This window comes from Rhinoderma darwinii, chromosome 9, assembly GCF_050947455.1.
Source record: "Rhinoderma darwinii isolate aRhiDar2 chromosome 9, aRhiDar2.hap1, whole genome shotgun sequence".
Classification (NCBI taxonomy): Eukaryota; Metazoa; Chordata; class Amphibia; order Anura; family Rhinodermatidae; genus Rhinoderma; species Rhinoderma darwinii.
This window is the reverse complement of record NC_134695.1, coordinates 68,686,687-68,707,014: the sequence shown is the minus strand read 5'-3', so window position 1 is coordinate 68,707,014 and position 20,328 is coordinate 68,686,687. Positions and strand designations below refer to the sequence as shown.

At 43.3% G+C, this 20,328-nt stretch overlaps 1 protein-coding gene across 2 annotated transcripts in view; it reads left to right on the top strand.

Annotated features, from left to right (window-relative positions):
* CD82 (CD82 molecule) overlaps positions 1–20,328 on the top strand; it is a 52,772-nt gene that overhangs the window by 8,447 nt on the left and 23,997 nt on the right. The window lies entirely within an intron of this gene.

The window sequence follows — 20,328 nt, the reverse complement described above, 5'->3', positions numbered from 1 at the left end:
AGATTTTTTTTCAGCCTGCAAATTCCTCCTTGTGAACTAGGCCTAACAATAGTAATGGCGGCTATGTTAGCTTTCACTCAGTTTTCTTAGAAACAGATATAAATTAAAAATGGATGAATAGAATTAAAGGGATATTCCCGTCTTATAATGTTATGACATATCACTTGACTATGTTTATAATCGGTAGGGGTCCAACCCCTGGATCCCTGCCGATCACGTGATTGAAGAGACAGATTCCAATAAACAAAGTTAAAAATGTTCAAATATCATAATCAACTATTTTAATAAGATTAGTAACCCTTTGTGCAGGGCATAGACTTCAGGCCTAAGGGATTTTATTGTTGTAGCAGACATTGTCAAATTGTTCAAGATGTTAAGTATAAATAAAGTTTTATTGAAAAAAGCTGTGTATCTTTTAAAACTACCTTAGAGAAAAAAAAGTGTCCTTGTTGTTCATCGCAACCAATCAGAGTTCAGCTTTCATTTTCAGAACTGTAAAGAGACATTGAAAGCTAAACTCTGGTTGCCATAGCAACAAGTACACTAATGCTGTCATAGAGATGGTAGCCGTGTTGCTCTTCCCGCTTCTTTCTGTGACTCTGATAATCCGGCATCTATTAGGTCACGTTGTTTCTGGATCCCTCGATAGACTTGAGTCTACCGAGGGATCCGTGAAAATGGGACCCGCATGGGTGCAACTCTGACGTGAAAAACAGCCGTTTTTCACATCCGAGTTTGCGCTTGTTCATGTGAATCTGGCCTAACCCTGATGGCCATCGATGTTTGACATCTGGGACCTCTGTCGATCAACCCAGTGAAGCTGCTGTGACTATGTAAACAATAAAGGTCGACCGCCTGCCCATCATGTGAGCGCCCGCTGCCCCTTCACTGTGATTGATTCAGACCTCCACCGTTCAGACATTGATGGCCCGTCTTTAGAATAGACCGTCAATGTTCTAGTTCTGGAGGACCTCTATTATATTGAGCAATGATGGATTATGAAATTTTGGCAAAATAATTTTTCTGGGAAATCTCACTACATGGAAAGCACCTCCGTCATAAGAGTATTCATAAAACTTACAAAACATCTATACATTTTCAGTTAGGGTTTTCCCTGGATTACTTGGCCTATTCTTTGTGATCGGCGGGGGTTCCACCCCTGGACCCCCACTGATCAGCACAATGATGTCTCCTGCAGTTCCCGAAATCCCCTACAAATAGTCAAGTTCTACACATCCAATTCTTAATTATATGTTTCTGGAAAAGCTGGATGACAACCAATACTACTGCCTTAACAGCTCCCATTTGGGTTGTCGCCCATCTTTTCCAGACTCCTGACTGTCAAAACTGCCCAAGCATGCAGCGATATGTACCGGGCGGATGCATCTTTAGACATTACATTCAGGAGTCTAGGAAAGCTGGGTTACAACCCCTTTGGGAGCTTGCTGAAAATGCTGCCAGCGATGGTCTGTTACCAAGACAAAGCCTCCCTATAGGTTGCAATGTGATTCAATGCTCCTCCTTGACTTTTCACGGTTTCCTATGGAAGTTCTTCCTGTAAATAATCAAACACAAAAATATTGCCCGCCGCCCGGATTCACGCCTTGTCATTAGTGGGCAGGTGATGTCATCTTCCTTTTCTCTGAATTTTATTTTTTTTCTTTACAGTAAAGGCCATGTAAATTGCGTGGGCAACTTCGAGAGGAAATGGTTAGGACTAAAGATGCTACCCAGTTGTAATCCAGGTTGTGACACTCTGTAGCAATAGCATGTAATCATTTCATTAAAAAGCAGTAGTGGTTTTTAATTGAAATAAAGTTAAGACCTTATTTATTAGGAAGTAATAAGTAACACAATACTCTAGTCACATCCAGAGCTGCACTCAAAACTGTTGGATGCTGCTAGAAAACCAGCAGCACTGTGTGCTGACAGACACGTCTCTAACTGCTTGGCTGAGATGATTTTATTCACTACGCTCTGGTGAGTTATGGGTATTGATTTATTTTTATTTTTTTCTTGAGACTACTCTACATCCTACACAATGCGCTGCAGCAAAGCAGAGTCTATACAGACACTCCGTCACAGAGGGGGCTGATGAGAAATGTGATGTCCTGGTATTTAAAAGCGAAATGCAAAGCAGCAGAATTTTGAATGCAGCTCTAGGTCTGACTGGAGCATAAGACATGATGTAAACCAAGTTCTATCAGAGATAAGTAACCCAATGTTACCCACCGTTCTATGTAGATTAAACCTGTGCAGCTCTGGAGTATAATACAGGATGTAACTCAGGATCGGTACAGGATAAGTAATGTAATGTATTTACACAGTGACTCCACCAGCAGAATAGTGAGTGCAGCTCTGGAGTATAATACAGGATGTAACTCAGGATCAGTACAGGATAAGTAATGTATGTACACAGTGACTCCACCAGCAGAATAGTGAGTGTAGCTCTGGAGTATAATACAGGATGTAAGGCCCCATGCACACGACCGTATTTTTCATCCATCTGTAAATACGGATCCGTAGTCATTTATAGTCCTCCGTAAATCATCTGCATATATGGAAGGTCAGTATTGCATCCGTAATTCATCTGTATTTACGGTTCCACTAAAAAATAGGGAGGAATCTAGGGCAACCCCCTTGTGGTGCATAGCAACGCTTCCGTAATTCCGGATGGCTACAGATGCACATTCGTAGCGTCCATAATTACGGAAGCGCCCATAGACTTCTATGGAGAGTCTGTGCCATAATTACGGACCAAAAAAGGACATAGCCGTCCGTAGCCCATAGAAATGAATGGGTCCGTAATTACGGATGGAAAATACGGTCATGTGCATGGAGCCTTTCTCAGGATCAGTATAGGATAAGTAATGTAATGTATGTACTCAGTGACTCCACCAGCAGAATAGTGAGTGCAGCTCTGGAGTATAATACAGGATGTAACTCCGGATCAGTACAGGATAAGTAATGTAATGTATGTACATAGTGAGTGCAGCTCTGGAGTATAATACAGGATGTAACTCAGGATCAGTAAAGGATAAGTAATGTAATGTACAGTGAAGGAAATAAGTATTTGATCCCTTGCTGATTTTGTAAGTTTGCCCACTGTCAAAGACATGAACAGTCTAGAATTTTTAAGCTAGGTTAATTTTACCAGTGAGAGATAGATTATATATAAAAAAAATAACAGAAAATCACATTGTCAAAATGATATATATTTATTTGCATTGTGCACAGAGAAATAAGTATTTGATCCCTTTGGCAAACAAGACTTAATACTTGGTGGCAAAACCCTTGTTGGCAAGCTCAGCAGTCAGACGTTTTTTGTAGTTGATGATGAGGTTTGCACACATGTTAGATGGCATTTTGGCCCACTCCTCTTTGCAGATCATCTGTAAATCATTAAAATTTCGAGGCTGTCGCTTGGCAACTCGGATCTTCAGCTCCCTCCATAAGTTTTCGATGGGATTAAGGTCTGGAGACTGGCTAGGCCACTCCATGACCTTAATGTGCTTCTTTTTTGAGCCACTCCTTTTTTGCCTTGGCTGTATGTTTTGGGTCATTGTCGTGCTGGAAGACCCAGCCACGAGCCATTTTTAATGTCCTGGTGGAGGGAAGGAGGTTGTCACTCAGGATTTGACGGTACATGGCTCCATCCATTCTCCCATTGATGCGGTGAAGTAGTCCTGTGCCCTTAGCAGAGAAACACCCCCAAAACATAATGTTTCCACCTCCATGCTTGACAGTGGGGACGGTGTTCTTTGGGTCATAGGCAGCATTTCTCTTCCTCCAAACACGGCGAGTTGAGTTAATGCCAAAGAGCTCAATTTTAGTCTCATCTGACCACAGCACCTTCTCCCAATCACTCTCAGAATCATCCAGATGTTCATTTGTAAACTTCAGACGGGCCTGTACATGTGCCTTCTTGAGCAGGGGGACCTTGCGGGCACTGCAGGATTTTAATCCATTACGGCGTAATTTGTTACCAATGGTTTTCTTGGTGACTGTGGTCCCAGCTGCCTTGAGATCATTAACAAGTTCCCCCCGTGTAGTTTTCGGCTGAGCTCTCACCTTCCTCAGGATCAAGGATACCCCACGAGGTGAGATTTTGCATGGAGCCCCAGTTCGATGTCGATTGACAGTCATTTTGTATGTCTTCCATTTTCTTCCTATTGCACCAACAGTTGTCTCCTTCTCACCCAGCGTCTTACTTATGGTTTTGTAGCCCATTCCAGCCTTGTGCAGGTCTATGATCTGGTCCCTGACATTCTTAGAAAGCTCTTTGGTCTTGCCCATGTTGTAGAGGTTAGAGTCAGACTGATTAATTGAGTCTGTGGACAGGAGTCTTTTATACAGGTGACCATGTAAGAGCTGTCTATAAAGCAGGCACCAAGTTGATTTGGAGCAGTAACTGGTCTGGAGGAGGCTGAACTCTTAATGGTTGGTCGGGGATCAAATACTTATTTCTCTGTGCACAATGCAAATAAATATATATCATTTTGACAATGTGATTTTTCTTTTTTTTTTTTTATATAATCTATCTCTCACTGGTAAAATTAACCTAGCCTAAAAATTCGAGACTGTTCATGTCTTTGACAGTGGGCAAACTTACAAAATCAGCAAGGGATCAAATACTTATTTCCTTCACTGTATATACACAGTGACTCCACCAGCAGAATAGTGAGTGCAGCTCTGGAGTATAATACAGGATATAACTCAGGATCAGTACAGGATAAGTAATGTAATATATGTACACAGTGACTCCACCAGCAGAATAGTGAGTGCAGCTCTGGAGTATAATACAGGATGTAACTCAGGATCAGTACAGGATAAGTAATGTAATGTATGTACACAGTGACTCCACCAGCAGAATAGTGAGTGCAGCTCTGGAGTATAATACAGGATATAACTCAGGATCAGTACAGGATAAGTAATGTAATGTATGTACACAGTGACTCCACCAGCAGAATAGTGAGTGCAGCTCTGGAGTATAATACAGGATATAACTCCGGATCAGTACAGGATAAGTAATGTAATATATGTACACAGTGACTCCACCAGCAGAATAGTGAGTGCAGCTCTGGAGTATAATACAGGATATAACTCAGGATAAGTACAGGATAAGTAATGTAATGTATGTACACAGTGACTCCACCAGCAGAATAGTGAGTGCAGCTCTGGAGTATAATACAGGATATAACTCAGGATCAGTACAGGATAAGTAATGTAATATATATACACAGTGACTTAACTCATTATGTAGATTAATTCTATATATAAACTGTAAAATTATGGGCTTACCTTTTAATGCATTTCAGGGGGCTATCTATGCTTATAAAAGGCTATTGGGTTCATTGATCATACACTGTGAATACTGCAGAAATATGTTGTATTTGGTTACTTAGTGATATAATGTTTTTGAACGTGACGTCTTGGATTTGATAGTGACAACCAGTGTTACTTGTCTTGAACATAGAAGACTTGTTTGACAATCTTTCCAGGTAAAGATGTAAGAAATCTCTAAACCTAGAATTCACATTCACCTGAAATTCCATTTCCATTCCACGAGTGGGTACAGATAATTCTGTATTATAATGAGACTGTGACAGAATTTAAAGGGTTTGTCCTCTTTTGACAATTCCTTCTTCTTAGAAGGTTCCCTGAAAATGAACGATCAGCCGGGGGGAACTTGTCATCAAGTGTTCAATTTCCCTACAGTGACACCACAGGAGAAATGAAGCATTACACAGTTATCACTGAAATTAATGGACTGTCGATGTAATACATAAACGTCCTCCGGAGAGAAATTTCTTTGTAGCCATTCTATGTTTTGGCTAATGAGGGTCCTGAACATTAAAACCCCCATCTATCAACTCAGAATCTGCTTTTGGGTCATTTGAAAATAACCCCATAAAGAGTAGGGTCTTCTTTTGGTGTAGGCCACAGATACATGCTGTTTTATGGTATACTGTACCTGCTAATGCGCTGCAGGGAATTAGATTTTCTCTATCTTGCATTTTTATCTCATCACTCCCACTGATATAGGGAAATCTTTTGATAATAGGGTGCCTATAGAGGTTGTCGTTTACCGCCTGCCCACATAGAAGTGAGTGGGAATCTCTTTAGATAGGTGGAAGGTCAGGCTAGGCGCTGTTGATGATGGATCAGAATTTGGCACTGAAAAAGCTCATGTCGGACGATTTTTGTTTTAACCACTTCTAAAACTATATACGTATACATACAGTGAAATTGCTCTTTAAAGGGGTTATGCAGCCGCTAAAAATTGATGGCCTATCATCTGGATAGGCCATCAATAGCTGATTGGTCAGGGTCCAACTCCGGGGACCCCCGCCGATCGATTTTGAAGGGGGTGCAGCGATCGTACGAGCGCTGCTTCCCCTTCATTTGTTCTTGCTCACTGTAATCGTTGACACGGATGTAGTGGCCATCACCGGTATTGCAGCCTTTTCCCATTCTCTTCAATGGTAGAAGAGGCTGCAATACTTGTAAATCGCTCCTTCCATGTCGACGATTCACAGTGAGAAAGAAGAAATGAAGGGGAAGCAGCGCTCGTATGATCACTGCACCCCCTTCAAAACAGCTGATCGGCGGGGGTCCCGGGAGTTGGACCCCGACTCATCAACATTGAAAGGGAAGGTTCGTGAAGAGATAGCGCTGATCTTTTGGAATGCAGTTACTTTCCCCCCTTATGGACCCTGTGATGGCTTTGGCTGACCCTCTGATCCTGTTTTCCATCCTGTAGAAGGGATGGGAATTCAGATTTATTCCATTAAAAAATAGAAGCCAAAAACTGATGGGCGAGAATAGATGAAGGTGCGGACAACGACCTTCGTATCCGGTGACTTCTTCAAAAATATACACAAACACAATTGCCAAAAAGAAAATCCAATACCTGTATCTGGACTACTGATCCACCGTACCTATAGGATCTATAGAGTGATAATAAAACGTAACTTCTATTCAGTATATATAGTGACCTAACAAATGTTTAAAGGCCTATAAGGGCTCTGCAACCGATAAATAATACCGTAATAATTTGCGGTTCGGTTTATAAAGATGTTTGAATTTGTCCTCCATAAGTTTCGCAACGGTCAACATCTCCTTTTAGGCCTAATTCACACGAGCGTATTTCACGTCCGTGTTACGCGCGTGAAAATAACGCACGTCACCCGGACCTATGCAAGTTAATGGGGCCATTCAGACATTGTGTTTTTTTCACGCTGCGTGAAACTCACTGCATGTCGTATACTTGTGCGTTTTTTGCGCATCACGCACCCATTGAAATCACGGACAGCACACAGACGCACTTCCGTGTGCTGTGCGTGATTCACGCAACAGTAGATCAAGAAATTATTTTGAAAAAGAAAAACACCTCCTATTGGGCCAGTCCCTCTTTGATGATGAGAGTTGTAGTTCGCTCAGGGAATATTTACGATAAATAATTATGACTTTAGTTGCGTTCCGAATCCTGTTCATGGAAGTCGCCTGTCATCGCTCACGGTATGTCCTACAACAATGTTACTGCTGCGAAGAGGGCGTCGTGCCAGCTGTGAATACCTCAGTAAAGGGTGTGTTACTTTACATCTGAAGAATGATAATTATATGTAAACACTTCCTGCCCCAGACTGGCATTATATTTAATTCGCAGGCCGGAATGCGGAGAGAGAGAGCGGGAGTTGAAGTGTTAATTCTAAGAAGTCTTGTTCCCACTGACACCAAATAGCGCAAGCTATTGTTCTGTGCTATCAACCATTTTACAAAGAAAGGCGACAGTCAGGCTCGTATTTACCATGGAGGAACCATTTGGGCCTGGCAGTGTAGAAATGTGGATGTTCTTTTCCCTCCGACCTGCTGTTCATTAGATTTTGGGTCATAGGGTTATATGTTGGGCAGGGGCATTACACGAGGGTGCAGCCCGTGGGTAGGGGATTCAGGTTATGGATGATGTGAACCTGCAATGTTGGGGTTAGTTCACACAGAGTTCTTTGGTTATGATTTTGGCGTAAATAACGCGTCCGCTCAAAGAATAATTTTAAATCGCGCCCCCCCCCCCCATTGATTTCAATGGGAAGCAAAGTTGTTTATTTTTCCCAGGCGGCGGCTTTTGGCTCTTCGAAGGAAAAAAAGCGGCGTGTCCTTTCTTACTGTGCACTCCACCTCTGACCTCCCATCGAAATCAACGGTAGTCAAAAAAAACAGTGGGTGTGTTTCTAAAAAAAAAACTTTATCGGGGTGTTTTTTTTACCCGCGGTCCTTGCATGTGCTTCAATGGCCGCGGGCGAAAACAAAAGCAAAAAAAACCTCTGTGTGAACAGGGCCTTAGCATACAATGCAGCCCAGGGGTCTCTACTCTAATCGGTCCTACAAGGGATAAGAAGGGGAAGGCTTACCTAATTAAGAGTCGGGTCTTCATGTCTCAGGATGGGGGTGGAGATGGTTAAAAGACTTTATACCATACACCCTTAGATAAGGTTCGTCCTTGTGATGTCACATATAGGGGGTCAATGGGGTGAGATACGTGACTCCTAAAGCCCATTAAAGGGGGTTTTGCAATTTTCTGGAAATAAAACGTGATCGCTGAATACAACTTTTTGATATACTTTGTGTTTTAATCCCTCACTGCTTGCTGTCAGTGTATGTAAACTGGTTTTAGAAGTGGATACAATTTCATACAGTCTAGACCAGCGATACCCAACAATGCCTGACGTTTGGCCCTCGGGGGGAGGCAAATTCAGAATGTAGGTCCTTGCATGGGGACTAAATAGATGATTACATTTGTTTTATGAGGACCCCTCCTCTTTATTATTGGACCATGAGGTTAGTTTGAGGATAATCCGCCATAGAACGATTGGTCATAAACCGGATTATGAGGATTTTTGGACCATCAGTGCCGGACGAAGTAGATACTGTCCACAAATACAGCTGTTAGGCTATATTGTATGTGTGTGCCCACCCCTGGCAGACAATGAATGTGATGCCCTTTGAAGTCATGGGTTGCATTTATGGCCCCCACAATGTGTCAAGTTCACCCCCACTGGTCAGGACGGTCTTCTGGGAGGTAAATACATACAGCAATCTAAATCTATCTTCTAGTTTGCTACAATGTATTAGTCCAGCTTGTTCAGCCCTTTATAACGGAGGTCACGAGGCAGTGCAGGATCCGTCCACTGGCGCCCAATGAGCCTAGTAACTAATAATGGGGTCCGGCGGGGTCCCAATGTTTTTGCCAAGATAAATAGCACTCCATAGAGTACTCAGATCTGAAGAAATATGCAATGTAGGCTCCAATGGAAATGTGGGCATAGTTTTCACTGTACTGGTTTCAGCCATTGGAGGTAAATAAGAATGTTCCTTTTCCCTGACAGCAAGCAGAGTCCCGTTCTAGACTCCAGGAAAGCTGGGTGCAACCTGTAATGGCAGCCATATTGGATTTCATCCAGCTTTCCTGGACCCCTGGGAAAAATAGTAATTGAGAAGAGGTTCTGATATCAGAGTGGTGACTTTTTTGGCTATTATAGACTTATTATTTTCCCCTCCCCCTCCGTATATGAAATGCATAATTTATTTGTATCTCAATGTCTCAGTTGATTTTCCATTTGTGCGACGGTACATTAAATAGCTCTTCCGCCTAATTGTGGATATTACATCTGAAATGGACGGGCGCGGTCTCTAGACCTCTTATAAATGGGTTTTATAACAAGTCTCCAACTTGACTTTCCATTATTCTGCTAGGAAGGTGCGAGGGGTCGTATCGAAATTGGCGGTGGCCTGAATCCAAGGCTTTGTAAGGCAGAGATGATCTGTAGGCCCCAAATATATTTGCACTAAAATTCCATTAATCCGGCACTGATGGTCCAAAAAATCCTAATAATCCAGTTTATGACCAATCGTCCTATGCCGGATTATCCTCAAACTAACCTCATGGTCCAATAATAAAGAGGAGGGGTCCTCCTAAAACAAATGTAATCATCTATTTAGTCCCCATGCGAGGACCTACATGAACTACCACAGGCCTCCTATGGGGCGCGGGAAGGTTATGACGTCATCCTGTCGATGTCGCGATGAAGATCCGGCCTGTAGCCGATGATGCCCTTGCATAGGGACTATATAAAAGATACACGGATCTCCTATTTATTATTAGGACCGGTGATGATACCAGACGGCCGCCATTTTCAAAATATTTCCAATAGATCTTCATAGTGGATAATGCGACACCGCTGCGGCCACTGAAGTTGCAGGATTTTCACTGCTCTGTTCACTAAAACTGCTTAATGTTGTCCAGTCATATGCGAATAGAGCTTTAATGAAAAGTTTTAAAACTTTCCAATATACTTTGTTTTTCAATTCCTCACATTTCTCAAGATCTCTGCTTGCAGTCAGTGAATGGGAACATTCTTGTTTACATGTACAGACCGAAACCTCGTGCAGATTTATTACTTCTCACAGTTGAGGCTTTGCCACATGGGTGAGACATTCACGGTGTGGGAATCGCTTTCTTTTGCTTGCTTCCCTGCCCCCATCCTAGGAAATGCATGGGAATCAGAGCTTTTGAATGGGGGAGGAGCACGGAGGGTGAAGATAAAAGGGGCTTAGTGAAGACAATGGCTGTCAGAGGATACAAGTGCAGGGGACTGGCCGCCTCAGCGGGTAACATGCAGCCCTGCAGGACCTGGACTAACCTTGCACTGACCACCATTGCTGTGCCCTTCACAAGTGATGATCCTGTCCATTATATTTAATATACATATACCCCAGATTATCAGTCTGTATGGATTATCAGATGCCGGATTAAAGGAATTTCACTGAATATAGTTTTCCTACTGTCCTGAACAGCAAATCTTCTTCGTTATGCAGCTATATTGACGTTAGAAGATTGTATCAATACATCTGCCGTTCAGGAGACTGGAAAAGCTGGGTGGCAGCCTGTAATGGAGCTATATGGGGAATATATTAGCATTTTTTTAATGCAATTTCGTTCTCTAGAAGTGTAGCTTCAGCAATCCTCACTCGATCGGTCGTGATCTCACAGTTTTTTTTGCCCCTGTTGGTAAATCCGTCCCTTTTTACGGCCCGCCCCAGTGCTCGCTCTGTTGTGTATATAATGCAGGGAACCATTTACTAGCCCTGCATGGATCTGCAGCAAATGTTTGCTTAGAGCCGCCAGGTGTGTGACGGGGACTGCGCTGTGACCCCGCGAGGTCATGTGACCGTGTTTACCTGTCGGCTTGGAATTCTACCTGCAGTAGAAATAAACTCGGGCTGACCTGTAAGCTGTCAGGCGTTCGGCACGTCACCGGGAAGGAGGCAGCAGCTGAGCCATGGGTGTTGTACGGGGTTTTCATTGTATTTTATAGGGGGCTGCGTCAGTGTTCAGAACATTATAAAGTTGTGTGTGACCTTCCATGGCTGCCGTATCCCGAGGGTCTATAATATAGGACCATGTATACATTTTAGGTGTTTTTTTAGCTACTAAAAGTTGATATGTTTGGGGTCCAATTGAAGGGCCCCCATAATCCCTAGAATAAAGGGGTCCTGTATCCATGGGCATAGCTATAGGGGTTCAGAGATAGCAGTTGAACCCTTGTTCTGGTGCCTTCGGTGGACCCAAAGACACCAGTACGATGCATGGGGGGGTTCTGTAACAGATTTTGCATTGGGGTTTCAGGAGCTACCGGTACCAAATTCCTGGGGTGAGATGATCGGACAGGTGCAGTCAATTTATATTGAAGTGAATCGGAGTTAGGCAAAATTCAAGGGCGTCACACGGACGCATGTATTTCAATGGGGCCGTTCCCATGGCCGTTGTTTCAATGTAGCGTGTGAAGGGTCCACAATAGACTCAATTCTATGGGGATCCGTGAAAACGGGACCCGCACGGGGGCAACTCAGATGTGAAAATCTAATGTTCGAGTTTCCCCACATTCGTGTGAATTTGGCCTTACAGGAACTAAATGGAGAGTGACTGACCATGTGTAGACTGAGGAATGGGATCCCAAAAATTCCAACCAAATTGTCTCCAAATATCTGCCCAGATTGTGAGTACGTGACCGGCAGATGATGAGGATCTTCCTTCCTTAGTAAAGGAATACTCTGGGTAAAGCTGGTACCATGTTTATGCCTATTGTAGGGCCTAAGGGGGCGGGGCATGACACGTTATTCTCTCCCTGAATCCCTGTGTCATGCTCCGCCCCCTCAGCACCTGCATTAGTTATAACACCTGGTATCAGATTTACCTAGAGGGTCCTTTTAAAATTTGTTTATCCTTCATATACTTTTGCAGTCATTTTGCTCCAATTCTTATAACCTTACATTGGACAATTACTTAAAATACAATTCCCCGCAATTACAAATGTAAAAATTTTTTTTTATTGTATTTGCAAAACCGGGAAGTGAAATATTTATTTTTAAATGTTGTACAAAATGTTCCACCTCCTATAAATCTACGAAAAAGACGTGCGCAATAGACAGGGAGTATTTATACACTCAATTGTGTCAATGCAAAGCGTGAAATTACGATAATTGCGGGTTGGACGCGCAGGTCAAATATTTGGAGCAATGAACGAAGACAATAAAGCTTCACATTGTGCTGAAATAAATGGCAGATGAGTCACGTGTAATATCTTATGACAGACGCTTTTAAAATAGGGACATGTACCTGATGCCACTAAATGGTTAGGTTGGTGAACGGCCCCTGGATTGGAGTTTTGGGGGTGCTGTCAAGTTGCTGGTCTGCGTAATGGGGTGACATAGAGAGCGCTGAGCCTGACAAGGTTGTCCTATATCCGCAGAGCGGAAGAATTGCCTTACAACCCCCTCGAACGATGGTTTTTGGGGTACATCATGATGTTGCCCCATCCTCAATGGTTTTCTAGCTACTTTGGCGATTTCTTCTCGGTTATTACACTGCCGCTACCCGCTGACATTTTCACATCTTGCCTGATACACCGTCCATAAAAACGACTCCCCTTGTTAATCCGGGGGTCAATTTACTTGTATTTCAAGTCCTTTGCCCGTTGTCCAGACCTGTCCTGATCATTCTCGGACAGCAAGCGAGGATCATTCACTGACAGCAAGCGAGGAATTGTAACACAAAGTATATTTTTACACCTTCCGTTTATTTCAATGGTAGCCGGACGCTTCTGTTTCCCGCTAGGTCCTGCCGAGCGGATTCTGTCCGAAACTCACATTGAAGTGAATGTGAGGAGGAATAATTCCGCTCCGGATTTTGCGACGGGACCTGCCAAGCAAAATCCGTCACGTGAACTGACCCTTGGCGTAAGCCCAAACGTGGCAGAAAAAAAATCCACTGCAGATTTTTCCGCAAATCCCTGGCACAATCTGCATGTGTTACATGCCGCAGATTTCGCCCTCTGCGCTGAGAATCCGCAGCAAGCCCTGAATTTTGTGCAGATTTTTTTTTTTTCTCCTGCCACGTGCATATGATTTTGAAAACCCCCCCCATCCTGGGCTGCGCCGTGTTATTATGAATCATGTGTCCGGCATCATTAACGGGCATGGGAACAATTATGCAATTAACACTTTCCGGGCATCTAAGCATTATTTAGATGTTCTGAAATATTTCACTTCTCGCGGCACGACACATGCCATAGCAATGCCCTACAATAAACCCTGCCAAGACCTGGAGACACCTGTGTACTGAGTAGATCTCCACGTGCTGCTCAACTACAACTCCCAACAGCTTATCCATGTTTCTCCAGGACTTATATAACGTACTGAAAGCTGCCCCCTCCCTATTAAAGGAGCACTCTAAGTAAAACTGATACACTGTGTCATGCCTAGTTTAGGGCCTGAGAGGGCGGAGCATGACAGTGATTCTCTTCTTGAATCCTTGTCGTGCTCCGCCCCTCTGGCCATGCACTTGGCATAACACAGTATATCGGTTATGCCTGGTGTGTTCCTTTAAAATCAGTTCTTAATTTATCTTTGCATCCATTTTGCTCCCATTCTAATAACATTACATTAGACAATTACCTAAAGAAAAAATATTCTATTGAGAAATTGCATTTTAACAGAAAGATATTGTATTTGCAAAAACGGGAAGTGAAATATTTATTTTTAAGTGTAAGAGACAAAGTTGATCGGCCCTGGAAAACTGTAGAACGGAAATGTCTAGATGCCGTATTTCTTATTTTAGTGATGTCCCATGATGCATCATTTATCACTGCTCTTTTCTAATCCTTTCCCACAGTGGGCGGAGCTAAGTTGTCACATGACTGTGTAGGTTGAGGGGGTGGAGTCTGACACAGATTTGTTGGTATGGGAGAAATGCGTTGCATGGAGCCACTGCTGTGTAGAAACTAGACTGTAACATTGAATACAGGGAGTGCAACGTGGGCAGCACAACCAAACCCTAAATCTGCAATGGAGACCATGAAAGTTTATCTTCACCCCTTAAAGGGGTTATCCGGTTTAGAAAACCTTTGTTAATAAATATTGTGTCGATAGTGTGGGGTCCCCTATTCAGGACCCTGATCTATAGGTTGGAGTAGAGCGCACCTACAAAGAGTGTCTTTTGGTCTGGAGGACCCACCACGTCCCTGTGTTGTAGGGACAGCTTACTGTTTTCAATGGAAACTGTGTAATACTTACTTTCCCCTGTTGTGGCGCTGCAGGGAAATTGTATACTTGCTGCAGCGTTCCCCCGCAGATCACAGCTGATCGCTGGGAGTCCAAGCAGTAGAACACTCTGTGATCAGTTTACAGGGGACGAGTCTAATAAAAATGCATTATCCAGCAGAGGACTACCTCTTTTAAATTAGTTCTTAGCCAAAGATAGAGGAGTCCAGGAGGTGATGGGGCAGAATTATGGGGCCGTATATTTTTAGATTTTAAGAAGACTCCTAGATTTTCTTGTTCAGAAGACGCAGATCCTGCCGGAGTACAGAATTCCTACACTACATGTAATGGAGAGCACAGCGCCGGGCAGGGGGACGCGCTTTTCCCCAATGTGGCAGGGAGTAGAGCTCTGCGCTTTTTCCAGTGACTCAAAGTGAAAAAATCTTAGACATAGAAATTTTATATTTCCCAGCAATCTGTCCAAAACGGTCATTTAGGAGAATTTAACTATTGCATAAAACGGGTAACGATTAGAGCAGTCCTGAGTGGATGAGCCGCATGTATACGGACCGCCCCCCCCCTACTATACTCGCATATATTCTAGATCCCCCTCCCAAGGAGATCATATCATTCACAACCGGTATTCTGCACTTCCTGTCAGTCATCCCATTATAGAACATTACTGGCAGATACCAGGGAACAATAGATGTTAATCAGCTGCATAGCAAATGTGAATGAGACTTTAGGTTTAGTGTCCCTTTAAATAGCATTGTGTGTGAGTTGGGAGTGCCATGACTGGTGGCCCTTGTCATACAGGAGTGGCTGAGAAAGGTGGCTGCCCGTTTTCATCCTGCATCGGTCGCATTAACAATGGTAAAACCGTAGGTGTGCCCTTTTCATATTCATTTAGATTGAAAAGAGATAAGTGCGGAATAGTCATAGATAATAAGGGAAAATGTTATCCTTTTTTTTTTTTAATTATTGTTTTATAATCCATTGTCTTAAAGTGGCAGTAGAGTCACATAGTCCAGGTCAAGCTCTCCGGTGAGTAGATGTGGAATATAAAATGTTGCTTTTATGTGTTTTTCGTTTTGTTGTTTTTTTTATTACTATTTATTTTACTTGTTTATTTATTGCTATTTGGAAACAGTCAACAAGCAGGATGCTGTTAGATCTTAAAGGGTAATTAAACGTTTGACAAACTTGTGACATGTCAGAAGTTTTGGTTGGTGGGGGTCCGAGCACTGAGACCCCCGCCAATCGCTAAAAATAAGCAGGAGAAGCGTTCGTGTGAGCATTTAGCCGCTTCGTTTCTGTTCGGCTTTTTCCGGAGAGCCGATGTATCGGAGTACGGGCTCATAGACTTTCTATTGAGCCGGTACTCTGATACATTCATTTCTGAAAAGCAGAGCGCCTCTGCCGCTTCGTTTTAGCGATTTGGTCGGGGTGCTCGGACCCCCACCAATCAACATCTTCTAACATGTCAGAAGTTTGTTGAACATTTCGTTACCCTTCTGATCATGTGTCTTTATCTGTTGGCTCCCTTTTATCCTTTATGACTACTTGGGCTTCGTTCACATCTGCGTCAGGGCTCCGTTCTGTCCGAGCTTTCCGCCAGAATCGACTGAAACAAATGGGAACCAAAGGTCTCCGTTTGAATCACCATTTATTTCAATAGTGACGGATCCGATGCCAATGGTTTCCGTTTGTCAACGTTGTGTAAAGGTTCCGCCATTTTAAAGGAATGAATAGCGCAATTGACTAAGGTATTGATTCCGTCACCATTGAAATCAACAACTCGAGTCCATTAACAAGCATTTGACAATTGCGCCATATAGTCAATGCTGCTCCGTGGGGCCTTACGTCGTATGCAAATCAGTTGGCGCTCGTTCACCCAGCGAGCAGAAAAACGGACGTGTAAATGTGTCAAATGCGCTAGCGTTCTTGTAAAGCACTTTTTACCTTTTCGGCATGTTTTACGCGTCCAAAAATTGACAGGGTGTTTTTTTTTTTACGCTACATGTTTTTTTAAATATGCTTGCGAAAAAAAAATGCGTTCTGTGTACTAACTGCGTGCTTTGATTTGAATAGGAAGTTTAATCAATCATTTTTTTGGCGCATAAAACATGCCAAAAAACACGTTAAATACGTGCCGTGTGAACAGGGCCTTTCTGATAAGATAATCTTAACAACTGCAACTAGAAATTCAGGAGCTCGGGAAGCTGGGTGACACACTTTGTGAAAGTTGTAGTGGTGACCATATTGGTTCCCCAGCTCTCCTGGATTCCTGACCAGCATAACTGGGAGATTTCCCATTCAGGAGTTTGGGAAAGCTGAGTGACACTGCATGGGTGAGTTGCATGTATAGTTCTGGTGTGTATATGGGCTTGGAGCAGTCATGAAACGCGCCGTGTTCTGGGTCTCTCGCTACAATGCTGCGTCTGTTTACATGTTGGCCCCGTTCCTCCGTCTCTGCTCAGGATCCTCCGACTTGCAGCCTTTCCCACAGCGCTCTTTATACACAGACGCGGCACTGGCTGTCTCACCATGTGTTTTCTATGGGAGATGGTAAATATTTATCTGAATTCTAATAACCGTCAGCAGATATCCAGAGCTGTCAGTCCTCTGGCAAAAAAAATCATTTAAAGTAACAGTGACCCTAAAAGTGGATCATAAAAATTTGAACATTTGATCATTTTTTTAAATGTATTTCTTTTTAAATCCATGTGCCATCTTATTGGGTAACTGTGGTAATTTGGGCATGTGTGATTAGAGAAGTAGTGGCCCCTTAGCAATAACCAAAATTTGGCAACATCCCTCGTCCTCTTGCATGTAAGAGAGAAGGATGGTATAATCATTGGACTACATCCTCCATCATTATTGGGCTTGCAAAAAAATCACCTGCCTGGGGCCGATAGTCTCTAATGCCCCATGCACACAACCATGCCCGTAATCGCGGTCCACTATTGCGGACACGGCCGTCTGCTGACGGCTGCCCGCATTTTCGGGCCGTGCTTCCATACAAAGTATGGGAGCACGGCTGGTAAAACATGAAAAAACAGACCTGCTCCATAATTTCCGGCACAGTTCTACCGCACGGACACCCATCCATAGTGATCCGGAAAGGCGTCCGCGGCCAATAGAATTGAATGGGTCTGTAAAACCGTGGACCGGTTTTACGGTCGTGTGCATGGAGCCTTAGCTTTTATTACAGGGAGACTTGTTCTGGGTCCTGGCATCTTTCTCTCACTGGCAGCATGGCGATTTGTGGTGGTCACCCGCTGCCCATGTCCCCTGTTACTAGGCAACCTGGAACGTCCTCTCTAAAAGCGATCAGCCATGGATTTTTGTTTAGCCCACCCACTGATCCCAACGGCTTTCTGATGTTTTTCACGGTTTACTAATTAAAAATCTGATTACTACTGCTGCTATAGATCTGACTGCCGCTAAGCTGACCCTTTTTCGTTCTTTGCTGTATGCAGTGCCAATGTAACCGTTACGTCTGACAGTCCGGTTGCTAGGGATACACTTAATAACACCCGGTCTTTTCTATGGGTTGTCAGGCAGCATGGCCATAGCAACCGATCTGTCTCAGAATACCCATGTCTTCATCTGAATGCAAAATTGTCCGAGAAGGATAGCGGAGGCCTGGTAGGAATTATACCATATTTTCTCTGTCTTACTGCGGCATTAACCATATACGTTTATTTGGATTAGCCCTTTCAGGATTACTTCCTTGGGACCACCGCCATTTATAGAAGTACCTAACAACCCCACCCTGAACCTGCTCACAGCACGACGACTTCTTGCCTTTGACAGCTGCAGTAGCCGGATGTTTGCTGGAGAGGGGGAGGAGAGGATTCTATTATGTCTCAGCATTTGCCCCCTAAAATCCAAAAATGACCAGGAAATAAGAAAAAATATTCTATTAATGCCATAAATCTAAGGCCCCATGCACACGCCGCACCCGTAATCAAAGCCCACGATTGCAGGCACGGCCGCCTGCGTTTTCGGGCCGTGCTCCCATACAAAGTATAGGAGCACGGCCCGTAAAATAGGTCATGCTCCATAATTCCCGGCACGGTTCTTCGGCACGGACATCCATCCATAGCGCTACGGAAAGTTGTCTGCGGCTAATAGAACCGAATGGGTCCGTAAAACCGCGGACCGTGGTACGGTCCGCGGTTTTACAGTCGTGTGCATGGGGCCTTAGTTATCATTAAGAAGCAGCTTTCCAAGACTCCAGAATGGTACATATGCTCAGTTATTGTTACAGAGGAGGGGGTGATGTATTGCTGAATAATTGGGCAGATTAACCTTTCAGGAGCCTGGAAAAGCTGGATGACCACTCCAGTGGGAGCTGTGTTGACGTCCACATTTTTTTCTATTGACGTTTTTAGCTTTGCTTTCAATCGCAGAATTTTTTTGCTGCAGCTTTCATAAATTCCTTCTGTGCTGTTTGTGATTTATTGAAATTGGCCGCCTTTTTTGTACGTTTTTTGTAAATACATCCAAGACAAAATACAGTTTAATGGTTTTATTATTCGATGTTTCGTGCTAGAAGGAATGAGCTGGATCGCGGAGCGACCCCAAGGAATGTTCTAGGGAGTCTTTTATTTATTAGGTGCAATCTTATTGGTCACAAGTTCTTAAAGGGATACACACACAACCAAAACATTACTTCAGTCTAGCTCACAATATTTATTCTTGTCAGATGATTCAAGTTCTAATTTGAATGTCTGGAAGCAATTCTTTTTTTTTTTTGTAGAGGAAAACTTCACCATTTTTCATGTTTGCTTGGCCACCAGGGGGCAGGTTTAATTTTACACATTCCACCTTTTTGATAACCGATAAAGTCAAACATTAATGACATTCATTATAACGTTTTTGACAACGCACACTGACCCTGTACCCTTTAATATGACACAACGGTATTTTTGTAATAATTTTTATCTATGTTTTATCATTTTAAATTCAGGTTTTTTTTTATCTGTTCCTCCACAACTCTTGGCCAGTGTGGGGTTCAAGAGCCAACAGCCCTACATATCGTGACACAGTCCCACTAACTGGACCTTAAAAAAGGGGGGGGGGGGTCATGTTAATTTGTATATAAAAAAGGGCATTTCTTTTCAGCCTGATCTTACTGGTTTATGAATAGAATTCCAGAACTATAGTGGGGACTGACACTTGGGTAGAAGAGTAGGTGAGCGGGAGCAGGTGCCTTTCAGTGTCTTTGGAAAACTGGTTGACAACTGCCATGAGCACTGTAATGGCTGAAATTAGGGGATCATCAACTGTTCTAACCAACGGAAGTTGGGTATCGCCTCACAATTCCTCTGCTGCAGGGAAATTTAATATTACAAGCCTGTTAGTCAATGATTGGCCGACCATGTAATTCTTGTCTGGGCCCCAATCTGCATGGGGTTGTGGGATGTCCAGAATGGGTGACCCCAATCCATGATGTCCATGAGGCCTAATGGGGCATATGGACAGAGATTAGAGGCAGCTCCTTGTTTTAGAGGATTATTGGACAGGATAGGACCCCCCATTATGTCCATGTGTTATAATAGGGCATGTAGACAGCGGTTGTTTTACAGAGAAAAGCTCTTAATTCCTTTAATCCGGCAAGAACAACACCTGATATTTGCCATATTGACAGATATTCTGGATTATCGGACAGTCAGAAGGATCTCGGACTTGGTTATATTTGCTCAGTCTTCCAGATTACTT